At 45.9% G+C, this 19618-nt stretch overlaps 1 protein-coding gene across 1 annotated transcript in view; it reads left to right on the forward strand.

Annotated features, from left to right (window-relative positions):
* Positions 1-19618, forward strand: part of Tmem132d (transmembrane protein 132D) — a 618857-nt gene that overhangs the window by 142141 nt on the left and 457098 nt on the right. The window lies entirely within an intron of this gene.

Raw genomic sequence — 19618 nt, forward strand, 5'->3', positions numbered from 1 at the left:
CCTTTCTTGAGTGTCTGCACAGATTCACACTGAGCTAGGACTCTAAGACATCCTGTACCATTGCATACTTGCTAATGAGGCTTCCATAGACAATCCTGGACTGCTCTTCTCAGATGAAGTTGATCTTAGCAGAGGACAGTCAGAATTCAGCCAGTCACATTGAACGTCAGCTCACTGTGCTCTGCTCACTGAACCCCTTCCTGTCAGACTCAGCTAAAACCTCCTGGCATTGGGATCCCTCAGCTTTCTGTGCAGGGTCTTCACCAAGCTCTGTTTTTGGTGATGATGTGGACCCTCCTGAACTCTAAGAGAAATTGACACTATCAAGGCCATCACTTTCACTATAGATTCAGTTCAGAAGTTCAAAGCAAGCTCTGACAGTATGACCTCAGCTCCTGCTGTGGGCAGAGCTGTCCTGGGTGTGAATCCTGAGAAAGGGACATGAAAGGAAGAGTTGGAGCCTTCCTCAGGCTTCTGAGTCACCATGAGTATCAACAAGGCCCACATTCCCTTCTCATCTTTTGTTCTCAAACCCATACTCCCACTTATCCACCCCATCTAAATAGTCCACCAGCAGCCATTGGTTCCTTACCTGCTTGCCAGCATCCTATTCCAATGTCACATATTCTATGCAGCCTTCCACGTCTGAGGTTCCAACACTGAGGAACATCCCATAGGTGATGCTGCCTCCCTGTTTGCTACCATGGTTATTCCTCATTCCTGAAGATTTGGCCCCGTGTCAGCATCAACCACAGGGGTCACACATCAGCTATTCTGCATATCAGATATTTGCATTCTGATTTATAATGGTAGCAAAATTACAGTTATGTAGCAGCAACACAATTTTATGTTTGGGATCACCACGTGGGGAATTGTATTAAAGGGTCCCAGTGTTAGGAACATTGGGGACCACTGCTCTAGAGCATGACAGAATCTATAGCCCAGAGTATCTTTCTACTTTGTCAGCATGTGTACTGTGACATTGAGTCAGTGGACTACACACTGCATCTTTTGATAGGTAGGGTTCAAGCCACATTTCAACCACTTCAGAATAAGCAAAGATATCTTTGGTACCTTAACATCCACCAAACCATGGATAAGCTGTCTTTGATGGACAGGGTGTCTTTGATGGTCAAGATACCTTTGATGGGCAGGGTGTCTTTGGACAAAAACTGTCTTTGATGGACAGGTATATTTGATGGACAAGATGTCTTTAACAGTAATTCAGCCGGATAAACGTTTCAACTTTTAAAGACATTGCCAACTCATTGAATATAAGATTATATCTATTTTTACCATAACTCAGAGACAATACCCTAGCCAAGCAATGCCAGGAAGGTTCTAGAACTATAGATTTGACTGACCAGTATGCTGTACATAACCAGGATTCAGACTTAACACTTCTTCAGTGATCCTTCTGGCTGATGAGTCTCGGTTTTACTAAGGACAAAAACCTATGTATCTTCCATGTGAAGTCATAACTCAGTCATTTCAAAATTTCATTTCAGTTTAGAATCCTGTCATTATTTGCTGGACACAGGGAATGTCACCTATCAGTCTTTTTTAGATGGTGTACCCTGTATCAATGGAAAGTCACCCCTGAGTGAAGTCAATGGCATGAGACTGTCTCCTAGAATGCACTGTAGGCTTTCTGGGTTTTATTTTTCTTTGCTGTGTTTTGTTTTATTTTTTTATGGTGCACTTGAGACTTCTTTTCCCTCTTGAAGTTGGATGAGGTACCAGGTTACTGGCTGTACAATCGAATGCTAAGGAGCAGGCATTATGTAGCTTGATGAAGGCAGCAGGTAGGCAAACCAAGAAAGCCTACTTTAGAAGACTCGGGTCATTGAAGAGCCAGGTATCTCCCTCGTCAGAGTGAAATAAGCTCATCACAGACAGACGTAACCTTGAAGTCTCTCATGATGATGGTGGCCGTGTTAAGAAGATCCCCTGCTGCAGAAAGCAGGGCTCTAGGGCGAGGGCTCTCTAGAGCAGTAAGTTAGTCCATGTTTTCAGAGCAGCTCTGGTGTTGATAGACTCCAGCATGTGAAGGGGGGCGCGCCACACGGGAATTCCATGTCGTGCTTGAGGCTCAGATCGGAATCCCTGTATAAGTACTTGATGGGAAACTAAATGACAAAACATCGCTTGCCAATGCCTCTTACAGGGGTGGAGATGGGGCATGGGTGTTCAGAACCTCTTAGAAGGGACCCATGGAAAGGCTAATCACTTGGTTACCGAGCGCTTTTATCACAACCCCACCCTCATTTCGTTATATTAATTGTCTGGAGAGTTTGTTTTCCTGTTGGAAGAGACACATCCTTTTTACCCTTAACTGCCCCAGAGTGGATTTAGTTTCCACCTCTATCTTCAGGTTTTTGTTGAGAGGCACTGGCAGCTTTGGGTGGACTCTCATTGGGATGTTTAGGCTGCCATGTCTGAAAGTAGTAATGTTGCTTATGTTGGTTACGTGCTGGCTAATCATCCTTACAGGGATAACGCACATATCTGCCCAGGAATGGTGATGTAGCTTTGAGAATCATCCGATATTATAGATGAAAAGACTGGAGGACAAGTGCAGTGAGGCCGTTCATCCAAAGCCACACGTTAGTAAGAAGAGAAGCCAGCACATGGGCATTCCAGGTAATGACTTGTCAAGTAGGAGCAGTGACACGCACAGCACTCTGGGAACGCTTGATGATGTCATAGAATCCGGTGCTTGGAAACACACAGGAGATAATCCTCTTCCATTTTCATTGTTCCTATAGGGACACACTCAGTCTTAAAACCGATGTCCAAGGGTAGCCGAAATGCAAATGCTGAAGAAGCAGAATCTCAAAGAGTCAGACGCAGAGTTGGGGATGTGGCTCAGTTTGAAGAGAGCTTGCCACACATGCAGAGATCCCTGGGTTCCGTCCTCAGCACCATTAAAACAAAAACAAAAACAAAAAAACAGGCTTAGAGGGTGCATACTTGCCAACCCAGCATGAGGGAAGTCGGGGAGGAAAATAGGAAATTTAAAGCCATTCTCAGATACTCAGGGTGTTCAAGGTCAGCCTGGGCTGCATAAGATGCTATGAAAAGAAAGAAAAGAAGAAGGAGGAAGAAGGAGGGGGAGGAGAAAAAGAAAGAAAGAAAGGAAGGAAGGAAGGAAGGAAGGAAGGAAGGAAGGAAGGAAGAAAGAAAGAAAGAAAGAAAGAAAGAAAGAAAGAAAGAAAGAAAGAAAGAAAGGACCATAAGCCATGTAGTGTTCTTCCTGGCTTACCTGGGAAGGACCCTCACAGTCACAGGGTACCAGGCGTTTGCATTTCCCTCTCACCCCCTTTAGCTGAGGCCTGGTGCAGCCCACAGTGTCGTGAGAAGGGGTCCAGGACTGGCAACAGATACAGCCCTTTATTCTGTTCCTTCTATTTAGTGATGGCCTCAGAAGAGCGTGGCACCCTTGATCTTCAGGTCACAAGTAGAAGCCGCTATGTACAGGCCTGGGCCCTCACAGGAGCTGGGGGTCTACCTAGGCCTCCAAGGGCCTCTAGCACGAGCTCCTTGCCCTGCTAAGTGAGCTGCTTGACTGTGGGAGAGGAAAGCCCAGGACGTGAGCCCCACATCCCTCTGGGCTCTTAGGTTTTTGTGGTACAATAAATTCCCTGCCTTGTTCAAGTTGCTTGCATTTGGATTTTTTCTGACACCTTTTTTTTTTTTTTTTTTTTTTTTTTACACAAATAGGCAAGCAGCCGCTTCTCAGCCTTTTGGGTGAAATCAAGTGCAGAACGGCAAAGGCAGGGTTATAGAATGCTCTCGAGGGACGTCTCTCACTTATGGGCAGGCTTTTACATTGAAATGTAAAGCCTACATGTGCAAAATAGGTAAGCGCTGCATGCCATCTATCAGGAGGTAGTAGAGAGTGACGGGTCTCATATACATGAGGAACTAGGCACCTGCTGCTCTTTCAAGCTAAGAGCTCTCCCCATCTTTAGAGAGTAAAAGGCCCTCTTGTTGAAGGCATCCTTCCCTCTTGTGGCTGCCATCTATGCTGTGAACTGCGTAATTGCTCTCCATAGGGTTAGCACAGGTCAGTATTCTCTGCGAGCTATAGTAGGGTGGCAGCGGCTTTGAAAGCAGGTCTCTTCCAACACCAAGATATCTGTTATGTTTGTTGAGCTTCGAGCAGATAATTTCCACCTGTCCTGTTTGCCCACTCCGTTCCCATCTCAAGACGCAGGGTGTCTGAGTTACTCATCTGGTCCCTGTGACCAGATGCCAGCCAAAGAACAACTTAAGGGAAGGAAGAAGGGTTCATTTTGTCTCAGGTTTTAAGGGTGTAGCCCAACATGGCAGAAAAGCTTGGGGACAGGAATGGCTAATGACAGTGGCATCTGGAGCAGGAGCCTGCTTGCTCACATCAGGAATCATCAGTGGAACAGAATGAAGGTCAGGCTCTAAACCTCATGGCCCACTTCTAGTGTGCAGTTACTCCAACCAGGCCCCACTTTCTGATGATCCTGCAGCACTGGCCCTACCGGCACCACTAGCTGGAGACCGAGAGCCCAAATGCTGGATGTCTCACACTTAACCCATAATGCTTAAGTACTCATATATAATCCTAAGTCTTTGCAAGCCGGTGTCTCTGTTAGCTTGCTGTTGGGTTTGTGAGAAGTTGCCATACACCCAGTCGTTCGACACTGCACACGCTGGTTTAGCTCCTCTCCTTTGTTCAGGGCTCCATCTGCCTTTGCTTCTGCCTCTAACGTTGCTGTCAAGGACCTGGGAGACTGAACCTCTCTTATAGGTAATCCAGATGAAGACTGCTGTGTTCAACTCCTAATCACATCTGGGAACCCTGTGACCACATGGAATAACAGATCTACAGGTGAAGGGACTAGGACATGGGTGTGTGTGGAGTGGCGGCGTCATGTCGTCTGGCATGCTGTTCTTAGGCAACTGGCCAGCTGCTGTTAGGACTCCCTCTGGTGTTTTGCATTTCTGAGTTTAGTATGCCTTGCTGTGCAGGGATGGCCTCTAGGGACATCGCTGCTCATATGGAGCTGGTCCCTCATACTTATTGATGCGTGAAAAAAATGTTCACGTTTGCTTTGATGTTGGAGCACTGTTTAGTTATGTTTCTGCTGCTGCGATAAAACACCGTGACCAAGGTAACCTGCAGTTTGTTTGGGATAATGATTCTAGAGGGATAAAGGTCTTTCATGGTAGGGACACTTTGCAGCAAGAAGCCGACATGGCAGATGGAATAGGAAGTTGAGAGCTTGCATCCTTCTCTGTAAGCCTGAAGCAGAGGGAGTGAACTGGAAATGGTTTGAGTCTTTAAATGCCCAAAGCCCACCTCTAGTGATGTACTTCGTCCAATAAGGACACAACTCCCAAATCTCCTCAAACAGTGTCACCAAATGGAGACCAAGTGTTCAAATACACAGACCTGTGAGAGACATCTCATGTAAACCACCACAGGTCCTGTGTGCGCCAAGCCTGAGGTTCTCAGGGTGGCAGGATCCCATGTGCCCAGAGATGCCCCTTCCCTGCAGGGTACAGGCTGTTTCCATAGCCACTGTTGCTTTCAGTCTGGATGGATTTTATTGTTACAAAGTTGCACTCAACCCTGCAGCGGGGTGAAGAAGTGACTCTTAGCATTGTGCTGTAAGTTGCATCTGTCTGGGTCTGCTTGCTAGCTGCCAAACATGGAATGAGGAAGCCACAGGATGGTGCATAGGTGTGGGATATTGGTCTGTATTCTGTCAATTATATTTTAAATAAATGCTGATTGGCCAGTAGCTTGGCAGGAAGTATAGGTGGGACAACCAGACAGGAAGTAGAGGTGGATCAATGAGAACAGGAGATTTCTGGGAAGAGGGAAACTCTTTCGGAATTCCTTGCCCAGACGCAGAAGAAGCAAGATGTGACTGACTCGTTGAAAAAGGTACTGAGCCATGTGGCTAACATATACTAGAATAATGGGCTAATATAAGTTATGAGAATTAATAAGAAGCCTGAGCTAGGGCTGAAGAGATGGCTCAGAGGTTAAGAGCATTGCCTCCTCTTCCATAGGTCCTGAGTTCAATTCCCAGCAACCACATAGTAGCCCACAACCATCTGTAATGGGGTCTGGTGCCCTCTTCCTGCCTGCAGGCATACACACAAACAGAATATTGTATACATAATAAATAGTTAATGTAGACCTCTGTGTGATTTCTTTGGAACTTAACAATTGCAGGAACTGGGCAGGACAGAAACCCCCGACAATAGTGCGTGTTTTGGTTTAGTCTTCTGTCACTATGAAAAACACCCTAACAGAGGTGCCTTAAGAGAGAAAGGATTTTCTCAGGATCCTGGTTACAGCCCTTCGTTGTGAGGAAGTCAAAGTAGCAGGAACTCGGAAGCCAAAGCGATGCATGCATGTGAGCTTGTGCTTAGTTGGCCCTCTTTCTCCTTTTCCGTATAAACTAGAGCAGCGGTTCTCAACCTTCCCAATGCTGTGACCCTTTAATACAGTTCCTCGCGTTGTGGTGAGCTCAGCCATAAAATTACTTTCAATTCTACTTCATAACTATAATTTTGCAACTATTATGAACTGTCATAAATTGTAGCGTAAATATCTAATATGCAGGATATTTGATATGCAACCCCAGTGAAAAGGTCACAACCCAAGGGTTGAGAAACCACTGATCAAGAGCCTGGTGCCATCCACTTTGACTGTGTCCTCCCACATCAGTTAATTCACTGGAGATAGCCTCCACACAGACAAGCCCCCTGGCCAACCTGAGCTAGACTGTCCCTGGCTGAGACTTTCTTCCCAGATGGTTTTACATTATGTCCGGTTGACAGAACACACCACTACAGCCCAGGTCAAAAGATGAGATAGATGATAGGTGACCACTGTCAGTCTGAGGAAGTAGCCCTCTTCAAAGAGGCTCTGATGTTTATGTGGGGTCTGGTCTTGCACCCTGTGGAAACCATGATGCTCACGCCCTGCCCCCTGCCCTCCCCCGCCCCGCCTCTTCTCCCCTTATTCTATCTCTCTCCTCAGTCGTTATGTCTCCACCTCTCTTTTTCGAGTCATCCCCCAGCATTTGTCTGTCCCTCACTGGATTCCTCTAGTGGAGATGAGAGACATAGCCAGGGTGCAGATGCAACCCCAAGAAGTCTAGACATGCCTATAACCCGACAGCCTCACGGGCCTGCATCTACAGAGACTCAGGTATCTTGACTCTTTGATGCTAAAGGTGATTGTCATAAGGGAGTAGAATCATGGTTCGTATGTAGGCATAGAGCCGACGAGGGTCATATCAGATGGGTGTTAGCACTTTTTCAAAGGACAGACCAGACAGGCAAAACTTTCTGTGAAATAGGGATGTTGAATCGTGTGGGCGCAAGTTGAGGGTGGAATGTCCCCCCTTTTCTGATGGAATGGTTTTGTGTGTCTGTAAATTAGGCTACTGTTGTATTAACCTCAGTCACCTTCCAAAGTGGCTCCCTTCACTTCAGAGCTGGGAAAGCTGGGGCCAAGAGATATGGTGCATATCTGCAGTCCCAGCATTCCAGAGGCCGAGGGAGAGGGCTGGAGAGTGCAGGCAGTTGGGCTGTAGAGTGACACCCTATTGCAAAAGAAAAAAATATAATAAAAATAACACATTGGAAAAGGCTGAAAAGGTTGCCTGGTCTTCTTTCTACTATTCAGAAGGGTCCTTTGTCATGTCTGATAAGAAATTCCCTCCTGCAGGCTACTGCCCCCCCCTTCATTTCCACCCCTTTCCCATTCCCTCTCCTGCTCCGTCCTTTACTCTTTTTAGGAAATACAGTGTATGGGTTATATCACTCACAATGATTTTGCCCTCAGCAAGTAGAGGAGAGATTTATTTGTGTTTATTTTTTTAAGCTACTCAATCCCTGAACAAATTAAGCATTAATATAAACAATTTAAACACTGATGAGATGTGACAGTCTGATAGTTTTAATATAAAGCTACTTAATGACATTATTTTTTTTTTCTGTGTGCTGAGAGGTTTCAGTGGAGGGCAGGCTGGGGAGGTCGTCACTTCCCTGAGGATCAGAGACCAAGAGTCAAGTTGATTTAACAGTCAAGTTAATTTCTGCATGGGGTTCTCTACCAGGTCTGTCCCCGGGGCCTTGCTGGTGGCTCTGCAGAAGGATGTTTAGGTGTGGATTTAGGGTCACTGGCAGCTGACCCATGAAAGCCTCTGCGTGTTTTCTCTGTTGTCCACTATGTCTCCATTTCTCTCTTTTCTCTTTAAAAGTTTCTTTCCCAGTTGAAAGAAAGTTAGACAAAGATGTAGTGCAATGAATGGAACAAACAAACAACCAAAAACAAGCACAACTTTTATCTCAAGGGGAATAAGAGAGTTTATTCTAGAGTCAAATATGAGTGAATATTTGACTAGAGCATGACCTAGAATATAGATTCCTACCTGTGCTTGCTTGTTAGTTTTTATGTCACTACAAGCCAGAGTCACCTAGGGAGAGGAAAGCTTAACTGAGGAATTCCTCCATTATATTGGACTGTGGGTAAGCCTGTGGATCATTTCCTTGGTTAGTAATTGATGTGGGAGGGCCTAGTTCACTGTGGGCAGTGCTATCCTTAGATAGGTGGTCCAGGATTGTATAAGAAAGCTATAAGCCAAATGAACCTTTTCATCGCCTAGATGGTTTTGGATAGAATTTTATCACAGCATCAGGACTGAGAATATGCCAGCTGGTGGTAGTGCACGCCTTTAATCCCAGCACTTGAGAGACAGAGATAGGTGGATCTCTGTGAGTTCGAGGTCAGCTTGGTCAACAGTGCATGTTCCAGGATAATCAGGGCCACACACAGAGAAACCCTGTCTTGAAAAACAAAAAAAACAAATAAAAACAAATAAAAACAAACAGAATTCCGACTAGGACAAAGTTCCCCCAAATTCTACATTCTGGCAAGCATGTCATGAAGTTTTTAAAGTAATAGAATGAAGGGGGTCCTGAGTCAAGATACTTTTCTTCAAGTTCATTTGGGAAGCTTCGGGTTGTCGGGGAGTTTCTGCTGTAGACCTCAGACATATCGAACAGCGTTCTTAGCTTTGGGGCTGGGAGAGGATAACGGGTCTGTTTGTCGATTGCCAAAGGATTTACCTGATACTCACAAGGATATTATCTCACACAGACGTTGGCAATACATGGCTTTGAGGGGGGGCTTACATAGCTCAAGATAATTTGGTTCCTTAACTCTATAGTCATTGATGTTCTTTAATCAGTCAGCTAGTCTTGTGGAATGTTTAACGCAGGGAGATATTTTCTGGGAGCCTCAGTCACAAAGTCTTCACGTTCATGGCACAAAACTCCGGGTTCATTTTGTGCAGAGGTCTGGGGCTCTGTGCAGTTGGTCACGTAGACCTCACTGGGCCTTTGGCTAGTTGCTAGTTTTTCATTTTATACCTGGTGTTGTACAGAATGTTCCCAAAACATTTTATTTTCTCAGGATGGGGTCTGAGTCACCTAAATAGGAAAGTAGGAGAGGACACATAAGCTATTTTGTGTGTCGTTGAATTGCCCTTTTCCAGAAATAGGTGAGTCTGTGTATCCCTTGAGCTCTGCTGGGAGAGACCCTTGTATCTGAGTCATGGAATCTTTCTTCCCTATGATGCAGAAACTCTTATAGTTAGGCAAAAATGTGACAGTGTTGTGTGCTCACTTTGATTAGTGATGGAGCCTGGCCCCGTGCTTACTTCTCTGGCAGGTCCCTGACCTACGTGGTCAACACATTTGCCCTCCACATTCAATTTTATCCTAGGGGGTTGAACTGAAGGCCTGATGCATGCTGGGACAAATGCTCTACTTTTGAACTACAACCCCAGTTCCATATGACCGTTTGAACCATTGTCTCTTGAGTATTCCTACGTACATACAATCACCAACTGCGTTAAAGTGGAGCCCTTGCTTTCAGACCTAAGTGTCTCTGTTCCCTACTGGGGTGGCTAGAGGTAGCAATGAGAACACACAGTGTCCATTTCCACTGTTTTCAGACAAGGAATGGATACTTTGTATGGTGTTGGGATCTGTGGACACTACAGAGATTTGGTGTTACTGGTATTGACACTTACAAGGTACCCTGGGTTTACTTTGAACCTGCACCTGGAGGGGGACACTCAGTGACACTCACTTAGCTAGTTATGGTAGAGAAGAGCAGGTTTTAAAGCACAGTAAGGGGCTGGTGGGGGAAGCATGGTAGGTAAAGCACTTGCTGGGCCAACATGAGGGTGTGAGTTCAAATCCTTGGAATCCATGAAGACTGGAAACAGCAGCACATGTTTGCCCCCTTAGTGCATCTGTCGTGGAGACAGGAGAGCCACCAAAATCTCGGCCACCTTTCCCATCTCAACCTGTTCTGGGCTCTTCGGGGTGCTTACCAATGCAGGGAGGCCTCTCACAAGCATTCCTTTCCCAGCCTGATCTTTAGTTCCCTCTTCCCTCTGAGTCTCAGCCACGGAGACTAAACAAACATGGTTCCTGTGGGGTCCTTGATCGCCAGCACAGTGTGACACTGACGCTTGTAAAAGGCCCAGTGGCTGAACTGAGACAGAAATGTACCTGGTCTTGCTATCTATAGCCTGGCAGTCTCCAGGCGCACGTATCTCAGCAAATTACTTGTGATGCTAGTATGCTCTGTGAGATGTTCATGGGCAGGTGCTGGGTCCTGCTGGGGTTGCGTTTCTCACTGTGTCCTTTGAGAGGCTTAAGGAAAGTCCAGGCTTTCTGAATCATTCAATCTATGGACGTGTCTGAAAAGTGAAGACCAACGCCCTTCAGTAACATCTAAACGGTGATCCCAGCGGCTCAGGAGAGTGTTTGCAATAACCATGCTATTCCCCATCCCCGAGTCTCATTCCGATGAGGGCCAGGGTGGCCATGGGGAAGGTGCTGAGTATTTTCTCAGCTTGTGCTCTGGGGATTCCAAAGGCAGCTCTGGCTTTCTGCGCTGGTGTTTTCTCAGTCAAGGGATACTAATGTGCCACTTCTGTACTGGCATAGCAGCCTGTGGTGATTCGGGCAGCAGGTAGAGACAGGATATCAGGAACTGCCATCCTTAGTGTTCGCCTAAGGTGCAGAAGTAGCCAGCCTTTTGTTTATGTTTGCTACTTCCAGGGGTATCCAACCCACAGTCTTTGTGTTGGGAGAGCATGTGTTTATTCTGCATGACGCTGCAGCATGATGCTGCACGTGTGTGTGTGTGTGCGTGCATGTGTGATGTATAGTATTGTGTGTATATATAATGTGGTGTATAGTTTGCATTTTGTGTAGTGTGTTATGTATGTATGTATGTATGTATGTGTAGTCTGTGTTTGCGTTATAGTGTGGTGTATGTGTATATATATATGGTATGGAGTTTGTGTTATGTAGTGTGTGGTATAGTGTGTGTGTGTTAAATGTGTTTATGTATGTGGTGTGAGTAGTTTGTGTATAGTGTAGTGTGTGTGTGTTGTATGTGTTTGTGTGTATGTGTTCGTCTAGTTGGGCATTCTCTTGTTCTGTGCTCTATGGGTGGAACACTATTTAAATTGCAAAGGACCTATGAAAACAAAGTAGCTGCTGAAATCACACAGTGGCTCACTGGGCATCACGTGCCTTAGGGCTCTATAGGCGCAATGGGCAGTTTGAATTCTTCCTTGACAACGTGATACCTGTCTGGTGGTTTTGGACAACTCACCTGCCTTCTCTGGTCCTACTTACTGTGGAGTAGAGACAAGAAAAATGTGCCATGGATGGGGCTTCAGAGACTTACCTCCTTCCTTCATCATGAAGAAGCCACAGGACAGGGGGGTAGCAAATGTGTCATCACTATATGAATAATTCTGTAGCAATAGTAAAGGGAACCCGTGCACTCCAGGTCAAAGTGTGACTCACTCAAGCAGAAAAACAGTGAAGATTCTGCATTGAGGTGGAAAGCTGGCTGGGCAGAGGCAAGTGAGGAGGATCCACTGGGTGCAGATGACTAGGCAATGGCCTAGAAGCTGTTTTCTCTCTGAGGTCAGGGAAGAGTGCCTGGTGGGCTAGAAGGACATTCAGGATGCAGAGAAGTCACGGGCAGCAGAATAGCACGGTCCCTGGACTGGGAAAGGAGGACGGGGGATGTTTGGATGGTTGTATGTCTTGATCTGAGGACACTACTGTTATTTCTGCACTTGCTGGGATCTCCTGCTGGGGTTTCACCCTCTGTATTCCTGTGCTGGTACTTCACAGGGTAGGGGACCTCTTGGGCTGTGTGTGTCCTCCATTCAGAGTTGTTAGAGCCACAGGGAAGGACACATTGCTTTTTCCATGTCCCTGAGTCAGTGACTTGGAGCCTAGGCATCTGGGTGAGGATGTCCCCAGGTTCTGATGTTCCTACAGAGGAGAGCTATGGCTGTGGAGTGCTGGATGTGAGTTGGTAATGCTGTCATATGGGGGGGGGTCTTTTTTCCTGATGTGTATCCTAATCAACTACAGCTGTCAACTTGGCACAGTGTAGAGCCAGCCACATGGGAAGACAGAACATCATTTGAATTGTTGCCCAGGTCAGGTTGGCTCATGTCTGTGTCTATTAGGGGCGTGGCTTAATTGACAGTTGAGATGGGAGGGCTCAGTTCACTGTGGGTGGCACCATCCTTAGACACCTGAGTCTGGGCTCTATCATAAAGCTGTCTGGGCATGAGCTGATGAACAGGGTGGGCAGACTAGCAGTGTCCCTCCACGGTTTCTGAATCAGCTTCTGCCCTGGCTTCTTTCAGTGATGGATTGTGACCTGTGGCAGATGTCTGTCCTAGGCTACCGCCTTTGACAAGAACAAACCTCAGGAAAAAGCCCTGTGGTTGGACTTCCTGAGGAGTATGGCCTCTAGACTCTGATTAAGCAGATGACAAGCTTGTTGGATCTCAGTGTGAGTTCCGTTCTCTTCCTTTCTCCCCTAGTGTGTATGAGGGTTGAATTCTATAAGCCCTACACTGTCCCAAATCTGAAACCACTCCAGTTTTTCTTCTAAAAACCACAGAGGTAATTGGGTTACCAATGGGGCTTCCAGTTGTCTCAGGTCTTTGCTCTGACAAAGACTAGACAGTTCTGCCAGCTTGGCTGTTGGCCTCTCTACAAGGTGAGGAGGGCTGCCAGATCCAAAGTTCCAAGGTGCCCCGTATTTACACTCTACCTTAGGAGACAGAAGAAGTAATGTTGTATTGCATTTGTTGTTCTGCTTGCCCCACGGGGTATTTGTACTTATCAGAAGCCAAACCAGAACTGAGTGTGTGTGTGTGTGTGTGTGTGTGTGTGTGAGAGAGAGAGAGAGAGAGAGAGAGAGAGAGAGAGAGAGAGAGCACGTTCTGGTGACTTCTCGGGAATTCATGGTGTGCAGCAACTAGATTGTACACCTCCTAGCCAATCCTTGCTGGTGTTTTAGCTACAATCATTTGCCCTAAGTTGTTCTTTTTTGAGCCATGCAAAGGGAGGAATGGGGTTCCATGTTTGGTGGCCACCTTGTGTTTCTTAGATGTATTGGTTAAGGAAACAATATGCTCTCAAAATAGTAAAGATCAATATAAAACATCTGTGAGGCCACATTCTGTTCCATCAAAATCATGGCCCAAGTGAAAACCATTCTTTTCCCTAATGGGGCATTCATTTGCTTTCATTGTACTCGGCTTTCTATTTGATGCTTGGGTCATTTTTATGTGAAATAAATTGGTGTTATAGGTGATAGAAGGTGTCTCTCTGGCCACTGTGCACTGTGGCATGAAATGGGCACCATTTTGTAAATTATAAGGCATGGAGAGGGAAGGGGACAAGAAGGGAGAGAGAGAGAGAGTGGAAGGGAGAAGAAAGGAAGGAAGGAAAGGAGGAAGGAAGGAAGGAAGGAAGGAAGGGAGGGAGGGAGGGAGGGAGGGAGGAAGATGGAGGAAGAGAAGGAGGGAGGGTCCTGCGGAGATGGCTCAGTGCACAAAGCAACTTGCTATACAAGCTTGAAGAGGAGAGTCGGGACCCCGCTCCTATGTTAGGGTTGGGTTGGGGTGGCAGCCTGCCTGCAAGTCTGCTGTGTAGAAGACTGGGCCAAGAGATTCAGAACAAACTGGAGAACTGAACCGTATCCACAAGTTCAGGGTTCAATCGAGAGACCTGGCTTCAATGACTAGGTAGAAGTGATTGAAGAGACCACAATGGCAGCATCAGGCCTTTGCACATGCATATGTATGTACACCTCTACATGCTCTCTCACACACACACACAGAGAGAGAGAGAGAGAGAGAGAGAGAGAGAGAGATACACACCATACATACATACACACAGACCCATGCAAAAGGAAAAGGAAAAAGGGAGGGTGATTGTTAGTTTTTGTTAAATTGACACAGTGGGGGAAGGGAACCTCAGCTGAGGAATGGCTCCATCATACTGTCCTGTGGAAAAGTCTGTGGAGCACCTTTATGATGAATGATGGATGTGGGATGGCCCGGCCCACTGTGGGTGGTGTCGCCCCTGGGCAGGCAGTCCTGGATGGTATAAGAAAGCAAGTTGGGCAAGTTATGGAGAACAAGCCAGTAAGCAACATTGGTCCATGGCTTCTGCTTCAGTTCCTGCTTCCAGGGTCCTCTCTTGATTGCTCTCAATCATGGACTGAGAGCAGTAAGATGAAATAAAGCGTCTCCACCCATAGACCTGGGAGGTGGTACTAGGGAGAAAGGAAAGAAAGCTCCCTGGGAGCTTCAGGTCTCGGTGAGGCATTTGTAGGCAGTAGGCGTCTGGGTTGGATATCAGGGCGAAAGACGTCTGTGTGGTTTGCAGGCTAAAGCTGGAGTTATTTCCCCTCCAGTGCCCGGCCCTGACCTTTCCTTGCTTTACTATTTTCCTGAATAGTATCAGAGGACCCAGTGTGGTTGACCTGGCACTGTGTAATTAGCTGCACAATTAAGTTTTGTGTCCCTGAGCATCAGGGTCAGATGTTCAAAAGGGAGGTTTAGGAGGCCTGGGTGCCCAGTGCTGATGCCTGCCCTGCTCTGGTGCCCTGCTCTGGTTTACACTTTTGACCTTGGCAGTTTCTTGATTGTATGGTAAGCTGGCTCGAGGCTGCTCAAGGCAGTGGCTCTGTGAAGCCTTAGATGTGTTTTAAATAATCAAGGGGCACCTTGTAACATAAGATGTTTCTTTAGGAATCTCATGGCACTGAGGGTCCTCTGCTCTCCTCTCCTCTCCAGTCTCAGTCAGTGGGATTATGTGGTGCTCTCAGTGGGATGGAAGCATTGGCAATCCTGATTACAGCCATGCTGCTGAGAAGAGATCTTACAGTATCCTGGTGGAAAATATAAGCTGCTTTTTAGGATAGAAGATGCATAATCTGTTTGTAACATGAGGGCCGGCTTGCTTGTTGGGGTTTCTTTCCCGCCCAGTACCCCACAGTCGGCAAGCCCCCCAAAAAAATCACACAGAGGACTCCATAAATTTATAAACTGATTGGCCCATTAGCTCAGGCTACTTGTTAACTCTTATAACTTATGTTAGCCCATTATTTTTATCTGTGTTAGCCACATGGCTCAGTACCTTTCTCAGCAGGGCAGCTTACATCTTGCCTCTCTGGTGGTCTGGGCAGAACTGCAGAGGGAGCTTCCTGCTTCCCAGAATACTCCTGTTCTCATCACCTCTCCTCTACTTCCTGTCTGATTGACCCGCCTATACTTCCTGTCTGGCTAATCAGTGTTTATTTAAAATATGATTGACAGAATACAGACAATTCTCCCACACCATCTGTTTGTGCACCCATTTGTTCATCAAATATTTAATGAATGTCTGATACTTTCTGGTTCTGTTCTAAAGACCCCAAGTACTGTGGAACTACATGAGACCCCTATTATATGGCACATACCCTACTGTAGTGACTCACAGGGAAGCACAGAGTGATTGGGGGTGTGGGACACACATGTGACCATGACCTTGAGATGCACTTTCAGTGATCCAGAATTTACAGAAGATGTGGCTACAGACAGGCTGGGATTGTAACCAGGCTGATTGGGAAGGGGTGGGGATAGCATCCAAGAGGAGGGAGGAAGCAGAAAGCTCCTCTCAGAGAACACACAGAAAATGTCTGCTTCCTCTTTGTGCTGACTTTGAGATGGGCAAACCCAGGTTTTGGGAAAACACAAATCAGGTGCCAGTTCCCAGAACGTTAAAACATACAATACCACATCCGGTAAGGCATCTTGTTAGGCTTGTTTTAGTGACTTTACACATTTCTGTGACAAAATACCAGCCAAAAGCTACTTAAGGGAGGAAAGATTTATTTGGGCCCACAGTTTGAGGGTACGGTCAGTCATGGTGGGAAGGCATAGCAGCAGGAGCATGAGAGGGCTGGTCACATCACATCTGCAGCCAGGAAGCAGATGAATGCTGGTGCTCAGCTTGCCTTCCTTCTAAGCCCAAGCAATGAAGCAGTCCACATTTAGTGTGGCTGTTCCCTCCCCTGTTAAATGTTTCTGGAAACATTCTTATAGACATGCCCAGAGGTCTACCAGATGTCTATTTTCATTTCCATGCTGATTCTAACTCCATCACGTTGAGAGCCACAATTATAACATTCATAGTATTTTGATTTTTTTAAGAAAAATTTTTACGTGTGTGTGTGTGTGTGTGTGTGTGTGTGTGTGTGTGTGTGTTGATATGTATGTGGGCACATGTGCTTAGAAGTGCACAGACTTGACATTGGTGTCTTACTTGATTGCTGCTCACTTTACTGAGATAGCTGAAGGAGGACCCTACCAACTTACCTAGTCTAGCTAGCCAGATTGCCCCAGAGATCTCCTGACCCTACTTTCCAAGTGCTGGGTTTACAGACAGGCCATTGTGTTCACCTGGCATTTTCATATCACTGCAGGGGAATCTGAGCTTCAGCCCTTAACACTTGCAAACAATTTATTCCCTGAGCCATCTTCCCAGTTTGCAAATTTTGATATTTGAAAAAGAAATTCACATTTATTAGGCTGTAACCTATGAAAATACTGTTTAAGTCAGTCCGAATACACATGTATTTGCAGTTCTAGGTAGTTTATTTAAACACAAATGTGAGACTCATCCTTCCCTGAACTTGGTAATGACACTAGACAAAGAGATTTTTGTCATTCCAGAGTGCAAACTAGACCTGAATACAGGTGTCTGTCAATCTGACCTAGCTGTAAACGTGTATGCACCATAACTTCTGTGTTCTCTGACCTGAACTGCAGATTTGATTGATTCACAGAAGCAAGGAAGATTGGTACCTTGCTGATTGTCCCACAAGTTACATGTGGCAATTCTAGGAACTGTCTGAATTTTTGGCTGTCCCTCACTGTTCCTGGTAGATGTAGATCCATACTTGTCAGGGTGTTGTGCTTGGAGAGTGCTTTTATGGGGGTCACTGAAGCTGAAGCAGGTTGTTGGAGGGATGTCAATATTTCCAAATAACCAGGGACCATCATGTGGCTGTTGCCGGTGTGGCCTGCAGCCTGGTGGAGACAGCTGTGCCTGGACAGTCAGGGCTATTCAAGCCAAAGCTCTCGAAATGGCTTCTCTGGGTTGTGTAATTTCTATGTCTGGGTTTTTATTACAGAAAGTAAGACAAAATGTAAAAATAACATGTTGAATTTTTTAACCCCTATGGCCCCCAGGAGGATATGTTCCCTAAAGAGGAAAGAAGAATATATTTTTGTTCATTGGTATTAGGATAGTCTCCACAGGACTTGGGTGGAGTGAAAGGTAGATGCTACCACCCATTCTTGGCTTGAGGGTCTAAGCTACTCAAAGAACCATGGCCTGCCGTAGTCACTCCCATTTCCTATCTCTGGAGCACTCTCTCCAACTCAGCATTCATGTGACTGTGTTCACTTATCTTATGTGTCTTTGTCCTTCACTGTTAATCATTTCTGGGCAAAGGTCCTTCCATGTGGGTTGTGAGGTTGCATCAGAAATAGTACCAGGTATGATGTAGATGTGAGAGGATCAGACTATGTGTGAGGTCAGATTGTGGATGAGAAGGTCCAGCTCCACTTTTCATGTGAGATATCCTTCTGTATATGTATTGGTTGATGAATAAAGCTGTTTCGACCAATGGCTTAGGAGAGTAAAGGCAGGCAGGAAATCCAAACAGAGATAGAGAGAGAGTAGGCAGAGTTGAGGAGATGCCATGTAGCTGCCGAAGGAAAAAGATGCCAGAACATTACCAGTAAGCTACAGCCTTGTGGCGATACATAGATTAATAACAATGGGTTAATTTAAGATGTAAGAGCTAGCTAGGAATATACCTAAACCATTAGCTAGTGTTGTAATTACTGTAGTTTCTGTGTGATTATTTGGGTCTGGGTGGTTGGGAAAATGAAAACGCTATCTCTGTTTTTACATACTTTGTCCAGCCTGGCTGGTCAAGGGAAAACCCATTGTTTATCTGACGAGATGTTAGTATTCTTTCAGCCCTTCCTGACATCTTCTTTAGCAAAAAACAAAAACAGAAACAAACAAAATAAAACCACCAAAAACAAACAAAAAATGAAAATGATGGAGACCAGAGGTCCATATCGGGCATCTTCTGCAATCTCTCTCCACTTTGTTTTTTGAGACAGAATCCTGGTTCTCACTGATTCAGCTAGCCTGGCTGTCCAGCAAGCTCCAGGCATCTCCTATCTCCATCTCTCCAACCCTAGGCTTAAGGCACATACTGCTGTGTCCAGCTCCTTCTTAATATGAGTTTGGAGAACTGGAACTCCAGGCCTCCTGCTTGTTTATGCTTTGAGACTTAAGCCCCTTAAAGCTCTTATTATCCCCAGGGGGAAGAAGTGATTTTGTTTGAATCTTACTTATTTACACATTCATTTATGAGTATCAAGTGACAAGCTTTTCTACCTAACCCTAGTGACATTGTGCAGTATCTTTTCCGGTTGAGATGTAAGCAGATGCCTATTCACCCCAGGTAGGACACCAGCAACCAAAGGAGAAAATAGTTTCCACCCGAATTGAGCTTAGTGAACCAAAGAGTTTGTGAGGGTTACTCCTAGAAGCACAGATGACCAAACGGCAGCTTCATCTCTACAAAGTGATCACCATATGAGTGACGATCTGCTAAAGCTCTGTCCCTGGAACTTCGGACTTACATTGCAGACCACTCCACCAAAGATAATATCCCCTCCTTTTTCTCTCCTCTCCCAAGACAGGATTTCTCTGTGTAGCCCTGGCTGTCCTAGAACTCACTCCGTAGATCAGGCTGACCTCGAACTCACAGATCTACCTGCCTCTGCCTCCTGAGAGCCGGGATTAAAGGTGTGCGCCACCACACTTGGCTGATAATATTCTCTCCTAGGAAAGGTGTTCTGCTACAGAAGCTTGTTCAGGTCCTGATGTGTCTTGTAATCTTGCACATTCTTATAATACTTTGTGAGTTTTGCAAGTCCCCTACCTCCTAGGAAGGATGGTTTCGGTCTGGGGGAAATACCCACCTAAGACATTTGTGTCACCTATTGTTTGCACATGCACGTGTGTGTGTGTGTGTGTGTGTGTGTGTGTGTGTACACTTAGCATATGTTTTCTTTGTGTACCACACAAGTGTGTACACATGCAAGGTCAGAGGTCAATGTCATATGTCTTC

Source organism: Myodes glareolus, chromosome 2 (assembly GCF_982192425.1).
Source record: "Myodes glareolus chromosome 2, mMyoGla1.1, whole genome shotgun sequence".
NCBI lineage: Eukaryota > Metazoa > Chordata > Mammalia > Rodentia > Cricetidae > Myodes > Myodes glareolus.